Source organism: Ambystoma mexicanum, chromosome 10 (genome assembly GCF_040938575.1).
Source record: "Ambystoma mexicanum isolate Mex_15411 chromosome 10, UKY_AmexF1_1, whole genome shotgun sequence".
In the NCBI taxonomy this organism is placed as follows: Eukaryota; Metazoa; Chordata; class Amphibia; order Caudata; family Ambystomatidae; genus Ambystoma; species Ambystoma mexicanum.
In genome coordinates, this window is record NC_090932.1 from 1,274,906,272 (window position 1) to 1,274,923,362 (window position 17,091).

The following is a 17,091-nucleotide window of genomic DNA, read 5'->3' on the forward strand; positions in this document are numbered from 1 at the left end:
TGTGAGAGGTGACAAAAACAGGAGAGGGTTGCAAGGGATGAGCTCTAAGGCACGGCACAGTTAATGCCCTGAAGGTCAGTTGGCTCCAAGGGGCGGAGATGAGACAGCTTACACAGTATCAGTCGGACGTAGTCCAAAAGAGGTCATGTGACCTTAGCGTATCGGGCACTTTTGGTTAATTTCTAGATGGAGTGTAGTTGCACCCAATACCGCGCTACCTCTGAAGAGTTTGTGATACAATGAAGCTGCTCTTTGGTAACCTGGCGCTCCCCCTTACTTTTTTATTCTAAACAAACGGGAAGCAATGTGCTTGCAACTAAAGCACATAATTATAGTAGTTCATTATTTATTCGATGAGAAAATCATAATTATCTATATTATTAGGTATTACTATCAGGTAACATATGCATGGGTGGGGGCATCTAAGGAAGCGTGTGATAAGGATATCATCAGGGTGGGGGCATCTAAGGAAGCACGTGATAAGGATATCATCAGGGTGGGGCATCTAAGGAAGCGTGTGATAAGGATATCATCAGGGTGGGGGCATCTAAGGAAGCACGTGATAAGGATATCATCAGGGTGGGGGCATCTAAGGAAGCACGTGATAAGGATATCATCAGGGTGGGGCATCTAAGGAAGCACGTGATAAGGATATCAGGATGGGGCATCTAAGGAAGCACGTGATAAGGATATCATCAGGGTGGGGCATCTAAGGAAGCACGTGATAAGGATATCATCAGGATGGGGCATCTAAGGAAGCACGTGATAAGGATATCACCAGGGTGGAGCAGCTAAGGAAGTGTGTGATAAGGATATCATCAGGATGGGGCATCTAAGGAAGCACGTGATAAGGATATCATCAATATGGGGGCATCTAAGGAAGCATGTGATAAGGATATCATCAGGATGGGTCATCTAAGGAAGCACGTGATAAGGATATCATCAGGGTGGAGCACCTAAGGAAGTGTGTGATAAGGATATCATCTGGGTGGGGGCACCTAAGGAAGCGTGTGATAAGGATATCATCAGGGTGGGGGCATCTAAGAAAGCGTGTGATAAGGATATCATCAGGGTGGGGGCATCTAAGGAAGCGTGTGATAAGGATATCATCAGGGTGGGGGCATCTAAGGAAGCACGAGATAAGGATATCATCAGGATGGGGCATCTAAGGAAGCGTGTGATAAGGATATAATCAGGATGGGGCATCTAAGGAAGCACGTGATAAGGATATCAGGATGGGGCATCTAAGGAAGCACATGATAAGGATATCATCAGGGTGGAGCACCTAAGGAAGTGTGTGATAAGGATATCATCTGGGTGGGGGGGCACCTAAGGAAGCGTGTGATAAGGATATCATCTGGGTGGGGGCACCTAAGGAAACATGTGATAAGGATAACATCAGGGTCGGGGCATCTAAGGAAGCGTGTGATAAGGATATCATCAGGGTGGGGCATCTAAGGAAGCGTGTGATAAGGATATCATCAGGGTGGGGCATCTAAGGAAGCGTGTGATAAGGATATCATTAGGGTGGGGCATCTAAGGAAACGTGTGATAAGGATATCATCAGGGTGGGGCATCTAAGGAAGTGTGTGATAAGGATATAATCAGGGTGGGGCATCTAAGGAAGCGTGTGTGTGATAAGGATATCATCAGGGTGAGCATCTAAGGAAGCGTGTGATAAGGATATCATCAGGGTGAGCATCTAAAGAAGTGTGTGATAAGGATATCATTAGGGCGGGGCATCTAAGGAAACGTGTGATAAGTATAACATCGGTGGGGGCATCTAAGGAAGCTTGTGATAAGGATATCATCAGGGTGGGGGCATCTAAGGAAGCGTGTGATAAGGATATCATCAGGGTGGGGGCATCTAAGGAAGCGTGTGAACGGTGGATAAGGATATAATCAGGGCTAGAGGCAGAGAAAATGGAGGGATGTCTGAAATGGACATAGTCATTTCAGAGTATGAGAGAGGTTCCATAAGCAGATTAGGGCCAGCTGTTGCTAGCGCTGCACACTGCTAAGCATGGTCCACTGATAGGGAATAGTTATTAATAAGAGAGCTACAGAAAATAGCTTCTTATACTCACGACATCCCATAACCAAAAAATACCATTAAATGAATAGCTGTGCCTAAAGCAAGGCCCTCATCCCACATGTCAGACAGATGCTGGAATCTCCCTCCTTATGACACAGCGTCCAGATGTCCAGCAGGCATGTCATTTGTCTAAAGGAGAGGTGAGAGGGAATAAGGGGAGCACCTAAGCAGGATAAGCTTCAGGATTGGGGTTCCACCCCCCCGAAGTGTCCCAAGATCACTTCAGGGGGAACTTAATGATGCAAGTGCCTGGGTGCAGCTGAGGCAGTGGCTTTTCTTGAGTTGTTAAGTGATGCGGTTTCCAGCTTAGCTAATAGCTCGCCCAGAAAGACGCACAGAAATCCCAGCCATGAGCTCGAATTTGCAGGGTCCCGCAAGGATTCACCCCGTCCCCTGTCATCTTCAACCTCTGCACAGAGCTACCAGAACCGCTCGCCGATCTTCTCATCAAGATCCACCAAGATGCAGTTGACGCACAGCTGGGTATCGGAAGCACACCCATTTTTGAGGACTTTGAAGGATGACTGCCTGTTATGATGTCTTGCAAGCTTGCTCTTTACTGTCTATTGGGAAGCTTACTGCCATTTGTTATCAAGAAAGTTCACTTGCGTTATTGAATTTCAGAAGCTGACCAATATTGAGGACTTTAATGGATGCCTGCCTGTTTTGATGTCTTGGGACGCTCATGTAGAGGAGCAGGTAGAGGCATATACCCCCTCACCGCTGTCATACTGGAACAGCAGGAGAAGAGCTGCACGCGGGACCCCATGTGTTGTCCCTATAGCATATTGAGTGTTTGAGAGACGTTATTGTAAAGACTGGAGGGGGGTGTATGTACTTCTGCTCTCTATATGATAGAGGGGAGGCACAGAGGACCCCAGCGGAGATTCTCTATTGTGGTAGCAATGGCAGAGCAATCAAGGCCTAGCTTCTTAGGAGCTGATGCCGGCTGGTTCCTAAGTACAGTGTAGTCCCCAAGCCCCCACAAAGGAATGTCCCCACACTGTATTAGTTAAAACACAGTCTTTATCAAATTAAGTTCAAGGTTATGTACACTATCACAATAACTCACTTTGTGCTCAGAAAATCAACAATGGCAAATATATACAGTTCTAAAGTGGTACCACAATTATTATCAGATCTCATTAAAGTGCATCAACTATACTCTGGTCAAATGTCACACAGATCACTTAATAAAGGCAACCAACAATAGATATAGGAGGAAAGCAGATGGTTAGAACAATTGGCAGAATACTGACCCCGATACCTAGACACAGTTCTGTGTGGAGATCCCCCCACCTGGGCAACCTGTAGAATAAAGATATATTACAAGCCCAGTCCATATATTGTTCACAATGGACTTTCCAATAGTTCTGCAACCCCAAAGTACCTGGCGTTGTAGCGTTTCTCGTCAGGGAATCGACGGCCCTTCTTGAGTGCCCTCCCTTTAAGGCAGGAGTCACGGGTCGTTGAAAGTCCGATGGAGAACAGGGTGAACTACGACGGTGAAGTGGCAGCTTCTTTCCTAGCGGTGCTCGTCGACGGGGAAGCGTAAACGTCCTGCAAGGAAGAAGTGTGCGGGGCACCTTGGTGTCAATAGCTCAGGACCGCAAAGAGTTTGAAGAACTGTGGCCCAGCAAGGGCGTCGAGTCGTCGGCATCTCTGTGGCCTTTGGGTGGCGGGAAAATCACCGGCGGATGCTCCTCGGTGCGTCGACAGCCTGGCCTTCTCCGGCAGGATAAGGTGGGCGGCGGTGCCGATGAGCGCATCCGTGAATCTACAGTTCTTAGGCAATGAGAGCACGACGGCTCCGGTTGGCGATGGCGGTCATCGACAGTGGTGGACAACAGTCCGGGCGCTTCTCTTTGGGATTTCGCGGCAGTCCCCATCTCCGGTCGGCAGCCTGTCTCATGTCTGTCTACCAGGGAGCTTTGGCAAAGATCAGCTGGTGCACGATGGTCCCTCGTTGCTCGGGAAGAGGGCGCCTTACCAGGTCCCCTCTGGGTCAGTCCTTGGAGACACAGCAACTTTCAAATTGATGAAGAAGGGCAACAGCAATTCTTCTCTTCCAGCAGGGCTTCATGGTCAAGCTTCAGTTTCACTCCAGTTACTCTTCGTAGTTTGGACTTCAGCTTCTGAACACGAATTCTAGCAGTGAGAGGCCCCCAGATATACTAGTTGATCTCCCATTCATTCTGCTGGGTCACACTCAGGCAACCAATCGGTCAGAAGGGCATTCATGCAGGCAGGCATCCAATCAGGTGCATAGTGCATTCAGGCCATTCACTTCTCTCCAGACACTCACAACAATGTATGTGTATTGGGACAAGTACCCAGCCATTCAACACTTCACACTGCATTCATACCAGTTTAGGGCAGGGCTGTCTCAGTCATTGTGTCAAACACCAGATACTAGACATTTACAACACAGAATGCGTATTCGTCACACACTCCATTCACCCAGGTCCCACCCACAGGGTGTACCCACAACATACAGTCACTGGGAAGGTTCCAGCCAGTCTGACCTGTACTTCACAACAACACCATATATGGAACTTCCACCCAACAGCCAGTCAGGGGGAAGGGACAGAGTCCGGGCTTCCCAGGACTTTGGGAAAACAAGGTAACAGGCGATGGAAGGCAAGAGGCCATGGGGGCCATCTTGTTTTCATCAGGAATCTACTGATTGCAATGGCAGGGCCTGGGCATCCCCAAAATGGAGGATACTCAGAGCACCTGTGAAATTCAGCACAGAGCTGCCACCAGCCCATACCCTGCTCTGTGGGCCACACACAGGTGCCCAAAAACATACATTAAAGGCACAGGGTTGTACCCCCACCCATGGGTGCCATAAGGGTATCCCATGGGTCTGTACACCAAACTAAAAGAGAGAGCTACACCGCCAGGAGTCCCACATGAACTCCAGCACGGAAAACACGACAGAACACACAATAAAAACAGTAAAGGACAAGGATACGGAGGCCCTGTCTCTCCGATGCATTTCCAGCATCACAGTTATGCACTAACCATACCAAATGTATCCACACATTGAGAGAGTGGATGGATGTCTGCACGCACCATTAGACATCATGGAACATTGAAGTGAAATCTGACGAGGGCAGAGTGATGTCATGAAGAAGATATACGAGAATATGCTGAAAAGATATGAAAATACTTAAGAATGACAATGTAACTGAAGTGGCAGGAGAAACATGTATGAAATGATAAAGTAATCATGTATGTAAAAAGGATGTAAGTAACTTGTCGATCAATAAGTGTAAATATACAGCAACACAAGGAAGATGAGACATATAGAAGCTTGCTTCAGAGGAATATATAACCTGGTTACGATGGCCATGATTGGAAAATGGACGCTGGCTCGTGCAAAAATCCATTCTAACTACCTCAAAAATAGATCAGGGCTGAAGAGTCAGGAGATGCTGGAAAACGGCTTTGTGCGCAAACGAAGAGGAGTCTATGTTGGCCTAGGATCAAGGACGCTATTTCAAGAAATAACTGCAAAGTATAAAGGGAGACAGCCGGATAACGTCATGAGTGTGCGACACATTTGTCTTCGAATAACGAAGATGAGGTCATATGTAAGAGCCAAGTATTGGGCAATTAATAGTGAGTAAGGCTCATACAAGATGGAGTGAGCAAGTCTCTCGAGACAAAGGAAGCAATAACACCCGGCTAAATTGAATCCAATAGCAGTAAATATGAGATGGAATGGACACATTTGCTGTCTCTTCAGATGTGATGCAGAAGACGAAAACAAGTGCAATTCATTAGGCGAAGATTGAAGATAGATGATGTGCTTTTACTTGAATGTCCTAGATAGAGAGCAACGGCAAGGTCAACTACAGATGGGAAACTTTGACTTATGGAAGAGAGATGATGTCCTAATTGGCAAAGTGGGGTGTAATCTGATGTGACTTAAGCTGGGTTTCAATTTCCTTACCTGCTGCTAGCGAGCCGAAAGTCCAAGGTTGGGTGGGAATCCAACCAATCAGTGGGTCTATGGTGCAACCTGCTATACAATGTTGCATAGACCATTCCACTGCCATTTTGTCGGCTATAATCAGTATTATATGTATTTAGAGGTAGTTCAAGGTGTGTCTTGCAGATAAGAGACCACCAATAAAGTACTTACCTGTATACATTCGATTAGTAGACGTGTTCCCCTAACCAATCTGTCCTGCCAGCAGGTTTCACAGTTTGCCACATAGGATGATGCATATTGGGGTAGATGAACTCTGTGTTATGAAGTTTGTGTGTGTGTGCAAATGTCAGTCTGATGTTTGTCAGTGTACCCTGCTTTATTAAAATAAGAATAAAGTAGTACTTTGCCATATTCTTTGATTCTGTCTTGTTATGTGGTATTCGATCTTTATTGGTAAATCCATCTAGCACAAGAGATGCTTGAAGGTGCTAGAGCACAATTGCCTGTCACTGAATATTCAGAAACTCACCTTGCGTTATTGGATATTGGAAGCTCACCCATTATTGAGAACGTTGAAGGATGCCTGCATATTATGAGGTCTTGGGAAGCTCACCTGCCATTGGATATCTAGAAACTCATCTTACATTATTGGGTACCAGAGCTCAGCCATTACGTGATATCGGAAGTTTGCCCATTTTTCGAGAGACCTTGAAGGATTCTGATCTGTTGTGATGTCTTGGGATTGGAAACTTGCTTTCTATTGGCTAGCTAGAAACTCACCTGGCATTATTGGGCCTGGGAAGCTCACCCATTATTAGGTATCAAAAGTTCACCCATTATTGGGGAGTTTGAGGGATGCTTGCCTGATATGATAACTTGGGAAGCTTGCCTTTTTCTAAGAAGTGTGCCCACCATTTTACCTTATTCGTCGTTATTTTGAGTTGCTTATACTTCACTCAATTAAACATACACATTTATGGAATTCTCTATTGTTAACCAATCCGTCTCATTTATTGGTACCTTTTTCCTTTATAACATAATTTTTGTGCTCAACATTTAGCACCAATATTTTACTGCCAACCTTTTGCCCTCCGTCATGTATTTATTTAAATACCTCATACTGCGTATCATTTTGACCTGCTATGTTTTGTTTTTTTTGGTTTTTAAACAAATTTGAACATTTCAGGGTTCAAGACAAAGTATCATAAAAACATTGCTTGTATCAACAAACAAACAGAGAGAAGCAGTGGATCTATTCCTCTGCTATCACCACGTGTTGTGACTCCCACTAATCACCCAAGTGCACACATATTTTTGTTCTATTTCCAACAATAGGGGAAGCTCGCCTGACACTAGATTATAGAAACTCACCTTGCATGATAGTACTTTGGAAGCTCACTCAATGTTGGGCACCTTGAAGGAAGTCTGCCACATGCCTGTGGATATCGGTAGCTCACCAGCCATATGGTATCAGAAGATTCAGTAGCCATTGCGTAGCAGCATGTAAGTCTGCCATTGTGTATCGGAACATTTATTTGTGTGCCCCCATTTAAAATGGAACCACCTTTGTTCTGCACACTGAAAAGAGGGTCACAAAGCCAAATCGCCCTCTAATTGGTATCGGTCAAAAAAGAAACAACATAGAGTGATTGTGGAATGCCAAATGAAAGGTAACCCAGTTTATTGCAATAGACTGGGGAAAAACGCAAGATTAAAAGCGAAGCTCTCACTCCAACATTCTCCAACGTTTGAACAGACAACAGGAGTTTATATAGTACAAATTAGTCATTCTGATGTCATCATGATCACTGAGTTATGAAAACCTATCGCTCCTGGTCATTGGCTCCCCCTTCTAAGCTACATATGGAATCCTATATGTGCACAACTAGGGATTGGACAATCTTTAGCAAAGATCCCACCCATGAACCTTCCCATACAAATGTACTACCTCATCATATTTCAATATTAGTGGTAGGCCCTAAATTACTTCTGCAGTGAAAAAAGACTTGTGCTCATTGGTTAGAATGCAGTCACACTTTCCATGAACTGGCTGCATGATGACATGTTTATGTAGGTAAGAGAGAGAGAGATAGCAAGTGTATCGCCTTGTTTTAATTAAATGAAACAGGCCAGGTTATCTCTTGCCATGGTCGCGGAGTTTCAAGGCCCTGTTTGCAACAGTGATCGCCAACCTGTTCTTGGCACATTTATGAATAATTTTGTGTGTCATTCTGCTTTCACCCTGCTAAGATTTTATCTCTGCAATTAGTTGTTTTTTCTTTAGTCGCATCTTGCGTCCCACTGCTATGTCTAGCCGATCACAGAAGCATTCATCTGCCAACTCCTTCTGAACTTCCTGGAGTGTATAAACTTGAAACGGTTTCACACAATAATCTCTGGTTCCACTATGCACACTCCCCTATGAAGCCTTGGGCTTTTGACAATGCTTTTAATGTAGTTATCATCTAGCTGGCTACAACATTTTCCCTGAATTAACTGCATTTGTTCAAGCATGCTTAACTGGGCTTTTTCTTAAAGCTACAAAGCTGCCTCTTGAGGACACATTTGTTCTGCATTTATTTGCTACCTACCGAAGCCTGGTGTATAACTGGCACTTAACATTTCTACATATGGGTACGCTGCAACCTCATCCCTACCTATTAGCCATACTGCCCTACATGTGTAGTGAGGCCCTATCCTGGGTACACGCTGTTCTGTCACCTAGTCTATTCTATTTAGATACACACTAATTGTGCAAGCTAGTGCCTCATCTGTCCCTACTTGTGTAGCGAAACTAACTATTCTTTGTGCCAGCTGTATTTCCAGGAGAATTTAAAGTGCAGTTTCAAATATGTCCTTTCTGATTTTCTGATTTTGTTTCTTCTGAGGAATGCATGGGGGCACATGCTCTCTAGTCAACAATTGCCCAACTACATTCCCCCCTCTGGTCGAGTCATCGACCGCACCTTCATTTTCTATAATCATATTATAGCCATCCTTAGGCAGCCACACACTGGTGACCCCCTTCAAGTTACCTCCTTGTGCTACGTATTCTGCTGGACTGCATGTCATAAGCCAGCACTCAACATTGTTGTCACATTTCATCCAGTGCTCATTGTAGTTATAGGTATCTTTTGGGCATGTACACACTGCTCCAGGTTGTTTAGCTGGCGGCCCCAATGGGCACATTGGACAGTAAACTTCATCATCAGTTTGAGTGTACTGATGTATGGTGTCAGCCATATTAACCATACTGTCATTTGGAGTGCCTTCTTGCCAGTTTTTTTACAACGGCTTATTTCTATTCTCACGATGCAAAAAGCCATTAGGACCAGTACTGAAATTGCCAACAGACATTTAAATGTATCTGTCAGCCAGGTAGGCATCCAGGAGAATAGATAACTGAACGAGCTATTGTCCTAAATGTCATTTACTTCCTTTACCATTTTATCATGCAGCTCTTTCAGGGAGTTTATGGCCTCTGTCAAAGTCCCATTCTCCTCATCATGTGCGGGTACAGATGTACAACAACTTGTCCCTATATTTGCACACACTCCTCCCTCCATGGCTGTGAGGTGGTCCAGAACATACATGTTCTGGTGGGTCATCAATCAGACCCCTCTTAACTCCTCCTTGGTGGCATTGAAGTCTTTTATTGTGGCCTTAATAGTTTGTAACAGTTCCCACCTCGTTATCTGGATCCAATATGCATTTGCTGTTGCTTGCAGGCCAGGCATTAGAAAGGATGTGAAAAGTGTTGTTGTTTTACCAAACAACCTATGACTCTCTGGGATTTCCTCAAATGCAGCATTGACTTCCTTGGAAAAATAGTTTGTTCTTTTTGTGCGTTTTAGGCATAGAGATCTTTTCTTCATGTTGTGTGCCATTGAAGGAAAAGTCCCAATGTCAACCTCACTTTGTGGTATTATTAATGCTGGTGCATTTAGTAATACTATTGTACATATGCCACCCCAGTTGGGCGGAAGCTGCATATAAGGTCTCGTAATACCCAGTAATGGTCCATTAGTACAGCTGTGCCAACTTTCATACCTGGTAAATCCATAATGCATTTGCACCCTTCATTGTCACCAAGCTTTACTGAACCATTATTTCTAAAGCATAATGTTGGTGCTTGTAGTTTGGTTATGGGTAGTGGTCCTGCTTCATCTTCCACCCATTTTAAACATTTTGCAGTTTCTTTCCATTCCTCACCACACACTCTGTCTGCGTTTTTCATCACTTCTACTGGTGCAGTCCATACTGACTCTGCTTTACATCCCTTTATTCCATCAACCCATCCTCTTGAGGAATATACTTTCCCTTTTATTTGTAATTGTGGTCTGTCGGCATAATGAGGTATCAACATAAATTGGGTATCTGTACACCTTAATATTTGGTGATCCACTACTTCAACATCTCCTCATTTTGGATCGGATAGTTTGTACTTGAGTACCTTACTTTTCATTGTTATACTCTCCATCATGTGTGGTTCATTTACATAGTTGTCTACATATGATCCTGTGACATACTGTATCATGGCCGATTGTCCCTGAAATTGTCCTCTGGTCTGGTACACTGCGAGATGTACCAAGCAGTGTGCTCTGGACTCAGGTACTTCTTGCGGTATAAATACTCAAGAGGCTGTCATGGCAAAGGGGATAAGTGAGCAAACAAAGCAGCCTTCCCTTGATCTCTGTCTCCTCACCTTCTCCATTGACCTATACCATCAGTTTCATTCAATATTTATGGAATTATCAAAATGCCTTATCAGAAAATACTCATCATCTCCAATACCCTCCTAGTCTTTACTGTCTCCACAACTGGGCGGAATATGAACTTGTTTTTTAACTTCTTCACTAACATTATGCCATAGGGACACATTTAACATATCATAATCAGTTAAATGTAGTGTGAGATAAAATAAGAAATAGAAATAACAAAAGCGAAAGGAAAATAGAAGCACTGGAATAGCCATGATGTCTGTTGTGTTTAGATATGTTCTGCAGCGTATTGATCAGGGTTTTATAATGAGATCAGGAACATAAGGATATGAAAACATTTGTAGAGTTTGCTTAGTACCAGGCAATAGTGAATTCGTATTTTTTCAAGTGACGAGAGGTGTATATATCTTTTTGAAAACATTTTGCATCCATATATAATGACAAAAATATAAAATTTGATTGATTTTCAAACGACTCCCACTCTTATGTAGTTCGTTGAACAATCTACTAATAGTGCTGTTAAGAACATAAAAATATAAAAAATGTGGATGATAGAAATAGTCCCAATAAAAAATGTAAAGATAAAAAAGTAGAAAAAACAGTCATTTGTAGATATATGCTCATGTCAAAAATAGTATAAAAAATAGTCCGAATACAATGTAGAGATAGGAAAGAAGAGAAGATAGTCTGTTATAGATGATTGTTCCTGTGAAAACTAGTCCTCAGCAGCAGCAGAAATACTATGTTGGTGAAGTGTTCAGCATGCTGTAATTTAAATCTGCGCCTAGGCGTGGCTTGACGCTTTGTTCCTTTTGGACATGCACGTTAAAAGTCTTAAATCAACTTTAATCAAGTAAAATCAAAGCATCAACTCCTTTCTTATTGTTCCAGTGAAAGTTCGGCATCAGTGTTCCTCAAGCGGTGCAATGTGATGTATATCTGCTTTACCCGCAAGTTCCTTATTCCTTTTATCTTCTTTCTCAGCATGCACTTGAGCTCTTGTCCTGGGTCTGGTTTTGTTCTTGTCTCCCTCAGGATGCTGGTTGCTGGGAACGGAGGCAGCACTCTTTTATCGTCTTATGTTGGCTATGTTGACCCACACAAAAAACAGTTGACAACTGCAGTGGTATTCAATTCTATTTCATATTTTTCTGTGCCTTTTGCAATACCTCCCCACCTTTCCTTTCCTGTCAAGAACCGAAAGAGAGAGGTATTTAGTCATGGACATCCATTAGTCATTTAACATGTTTATAAACACAGTCACAGTGCTTTTGGGCATCTGTCTGAGAGTGCATGGGCGAGGTAATGGGCACATGCATCCGGCGACCTGTCACCAACTCATAAGGATTCAGATGTAATCTTGCTAATCTTGCTTACTCGTGATGCCTGAGAGTTTTGTGCATTTTATAAATGTAAAATAAATACATAAATAGATAAATCTTCACAACCATCCCTGAGATTTTTCTCACTATATATACAGAATTGTTGCAAGGAGGTTCTGATGGCCCTATTACTCCCTGCTTCATGAGCGCATTTATTGTTTAAAAAATACCCTCATCTGCTTCCTTAGACATTGGATACTGTTTCACTCAAGGTAAAATTGCCCCTTTCTTTAATTTTATTTTTATTGCTCCAATTGCTTTTAACAACCCACATCATATGGACTTGTCATCCATAGTGTGCCGAGTACCCTTGCCAGATCTTCTTCCATAACTGATGGTACCTTTTTAGCTAGCATTATTTGTTGTGGCACCACTGTATACTCTATTTTCAATTGAAGGCGTGTATGTTTTCTTTTGCTGTCTGGAAATATTTGCCTGGTGTAGATAATATTATGCTGACCTCTGTTAATAATATTGACATATTGAGTTTGGCCATAACATCTCCTCCCAATATGTTAACCGGTGTCTTCCTGGAATATAGTTATGGGATAGCTACCATCTGCTCTCCTACTGTCAGAGGATGTTGCTGACCCAATGTCAACTAAGAAAGAAAGAGCTGGTCCCCTACAGATACCTCCAAACTCTATTCCTGTTCTGGGTCTGTGGTTACTGATAGCATAGGGCACATCAATCTATTCTGTGGGCTGTCCTATTTTTTTTTCTATTTTTTTACTTTATTTGTTTTGGTTTCTTATAAACATTTACAAACATTCATTGAATAAAAGCAAATCACACATACAACTATATTCAGATCAAGACATTTACAGTATGTATTGTTAACATTTTTCAAAAGATATGAATCCAACCTATACACAAAAAAACCCCACAAATTTTGATAAAAAGATATAACCAAAAAAGAACCTTATTATTAGCACAAGTCAAAAAGTCAACTTAAGTTTACTACTATGCAATGATAACATACATGATCACATACATGATCTGATCACGTTCAAATAAATCATTAGCTCAAAGCCTTATTAGCACACATCACATATATTTTCAAAAGTGCTATTTAACTTATTAGCACAAATCACATATGTTTTTCAAAAAGGCTGTTACACGTATAGTCAGAGTAGTAGAGTTTTCTTGCATCATTCTGTACAATATAAATTCTCTGTTAACATAATGAGTAGATCTTATGAATTGTGCGAAATAATCAATCCTTTGACAAATGAGGGCCGGACATACAAGCAAAATTTGTTGGAGTGTTTCTCCAATACCCTCTTCTTTACAGTATCTGCACCACTTCCATCCTTCATGTAGCTTGGATCTAATGTTTATTATTTGATTGGTCTGCAAGACATTCATTCAAAAATTCATGAAGTCATTTTGCACCCTCCTACACGGATACTACGTCAAGTAGCCTTCCATTACCGGAAAAAGTTTCCAGATTGAGTACGCTTGGTTGTATAACTTTGACTCTGATATTTTGTTTAGTGTATTTTGCCAATCATTGCCCTGAAGAATGTGCTTAATTTTAACGGGTTTGTTGAGCAAGGTTCAAACAGACATACTCATAGACCAAAGGCATTTGTCAACATCCTTCTTCAAGTTTTTCATGAAATCACATGCTACTTCATTAACTGCACATACATAGAAATTCTCGTCCCTTTTAATTGAACATTTTCTCCATAGAGAGAGTCTTTTCCAGATAACCAATGATGCGAGTGATTGAAGTCCATATTCGTATCTAATGAGCTCTAGAGGTATGCACCTTGGGAGAAAGAAAGGTATACTTCTCCAGATACTTCCCTCCAGGGCCTTCAAATAATCCAAAAAATCACAGGCAAAAAATTCCAGACCATATACCAACCTAGGTATCACTTTCTTAGTGTAGTATTCTCAAATTGGTGACATGGAGAACTTTCCAAATGTTTTCTCAACCAACCGCATTTGTTGTAAAGCGACTTCTGCTTTTAATTTCAGTTGATTTTTAATCAAACTGGATGATCCTGTACCAGAAAAGTAATATCCCAAATATTTCAGGGCGCTTTTTTGCTTTGATGTATTTGCCTCCGCAGAACCAAGTGAAGGCCCCATGTTGTTTGTTCGATTTGCCCATTCAAATTATGATGATTTTGTGGGTATTGATTTTTAAATGTAATTCAGAGGTACATTTTTTGAATTCCTCAATCAAACGTTGCAACCCTGCCTTCGTATTATCCAGTAACAAAAAATCATCCGCATATGCCAACCAAGCAATGCGGACGTTACAGAGTTTAGGTGAAACCAGGCCTTTGTTACCCAGGGCTCCCTCGGCTCTACACACATAAAGATTGAATATTGTGGGAGCTAGCATACAGCCCTGACGAAGACCATTCATAATTGGCAGCTCGGCAGATAGCCATCCCTGGGAGTTTAAACATACTTTTAACCTAGTATCCTTATATAAGGCAATTACTATCTCGAGTAGATGTTTTGTCATACCAAGATCACTAATTTTCTTCCATAGTAAGGATCTGTCAACCATGTCAAACGCCATACTGAGGTCCATTGAGGGGATAAAGTTAGGCCCACCACCCTTTTTCAGAGCTTTATCCTGGATACATCGTAGAACCAGACCTCTGCAGTCTGTTCCCATATATGTTTTTTATTTATTAATTGTTTGGTTGATAAATCAACCTTTCAATTTAACACATATTCAACAACGACAACAACAAATTTATACATATTTCACCAGACATTTCATCAGATCATGATAAGAAGAGGAAAACTTAAACTTTTTTAAAAACTTCTAAATTCTAATACAATTTCATATATATATACAAACAGTCTTCAAGAATATCTAATTCTAAAATCTTTTGAAACTTCCACGTTCTTTAGCCAACCTTTTTACAACCCATGCACAGAGAACAAATTAGTTTTTAGGATTTAAATCGTTACACAATCATACGAATTAAGCAAGGTTAGTCTATCAATTCTGTAGTCTCTAGCTTTAATTCTAACAGGAATTGAACAGCATCTATAGTTAACATACTTTAACTCTCAAATAGTTTTTTAAAATATTTACAACGTAGCTCCTTTAATGAGGGGCAGACAGTTATTAGATGTTTTTAATTTTCCTCATATTCTGGCAGTTGGCAAAACCGACACATGTTGTCGTGTTTCATTAGTTGACCTCTTCTACATAAAATTTCTCTAGTGTGCCATAGGTTGAGTCTAAAGCGGAGATAATGATTTCTGAGGTGAGATGAAGGGAACTTGAGCAAATAGGAGCCTGTAGTTTTAGCTTTTTTCAATCCAAAAAGTTGAATGCTATAATCTTTGTAATCAAAGCATTGATCTAGGGTACACATCCAATCATGCTGATATAATTTTCTCTGAGCACGATTGGGATTGATTATTAGCAGGTCAATCGTGATATCGGCATCCACTAAAAGATAAGTGACAAAACGTCTCCACTTTGTTGGGAAGGTGTGAGTAGATTTTAACATATACATAGCCAATATGTGAGATAAATCAGAGTAATTTATAAACACCAGAAATTTCCTCAATAACGAACATAATTTCCAAGCATAAAACACAAACATAGAGAGTGCTCCTAGCTCGTAACGTATCAGAGGCCCAGGTGTTGAGTTAGGTAAATTAAACACTGCACGCCAAAATTTTCCCTCCATCCTGTCCCAAAACACACGCACCCTTGGATGTTTAGTTTTGGAGCCATATGTGAGAATTGGCATAGCTTTTTTGGCGTAATATAGAAGGACAGGGGAGCATGTACATTTGCTAAATTTGTATAGAAGAACTTTGGCTTGGCAAATTGATGTTTGCAATTTATGTTTTATGTCATGGACATACAGAGTATCGAGCTTCAGATTGTTGATAATCACTCCTAAATATTTATATTGTGGAGTAATGGAGATAATCTTTTCCTGAAATGTCCAGATGGACGTTTTCAGAGGGCAACATTTTTATTACCACATTGTATGATCTGCATTTTAGATAAATTAATTGACATGTGGTTTTCTTGAACATAATGCGAGAGACCCTTTATCAACCGCTGAAGACCCGACAGTGTTTTAGAAATTAAAATAAGATCATCCGGATACAGAATCCATGCAATTTGATGGGGCCCTAATTTCGGAGCATCTGAATTAATGTCAATTAAGTTCTTGCCCATATCTAAAATAAAAAAAATAAAAAATACAGCCTTGTTTCAGGCCCGTGCTGTCGGTATTCTAGCGGTTAGTTGCCCAGCTAAGGAGATTCTTACCTGAATTGCAGTATTTGAGTTTAAAAGTACAATCAATTTAATTAGTGAGCTGGGGCAACCCGTTTTGATCAGTTTATTGATTAGTAGTTGTCTGTCGATCGAGTCAAAAGTCTCTCTAAAATCGACAAAGGTTAAAAACAAGGATTGGTCTTGGTGTCCACACATGGCTTTAATAGAGTTAATGGCTATAATGTTTATCGCTGTGCCCCTTCCCGCAACAAAGCCTGTTTGAAATGTGTCAGCATTACCAGAGGCTTCAATCCACGCACGAAAATCTCAAAGGATTAAACGTGCAAAAATCTTACCCGGTGTATCAAGAAGGGCAATTGGTCTGTAATTTGAAGGATTTTGTCTATTACCCTTCTTGGACACCGGGATAATAATAGAAAGAGACTAAGATGTGGGTCGTTTTTGAGTATGCATAATTAAGGAGAACAGTGCAAATAGTATCCATACTTCCAGGAATTGTTTCATCATGGAATTAGATATCCCGTCTGGGCCGGGAGCACGAGAACGACTGGATTTATTAATATAAAATAAAATGTATGATACTGAAAATTTTAAGCTAAAAGTTCCTTGATAGAACTGGCTATGCAACGGACTTGACTCAACCGGACAGGCATATAATTTTGTGTAGTGCTTGATCCATTGATCCTCTGAGATGTCATTAATTTGTA

The 17,091-nt window shown here is 41.5% G+C and overlaps 1 protein-coding gene and 1 long non-coding RNA gene across 2 annotated transcripts in view; one reads left to right on the forward strand and one right to left on the reverse strand.

Moving 5' to 3' along the window:
- Positions 1–17,091, forward strand: part of GAS2L1 (growth arrest specific 2 like 1) — a 412,663-nt gene that overhangs the window by 14,862 nt on the left and 380,710 nt on the right. The window lies entirely within an intron of this gene.
- LOC138492231 (uncharacterized) overlaps positions 7,688–17,091 on the reverse strand; it is a 32,470-nt gene continuing 23,066 nt past the window's right edge. Inside the window, exon 2 of the long non-coding RNA XR_011276170.1 lies at positions 7,688–11,946. This is a non-coding gene — a long non-coding RNA (uncharacterized lncRNA). The remainder of the gene's footprint in view (positions 11,947–17,091) is intronic.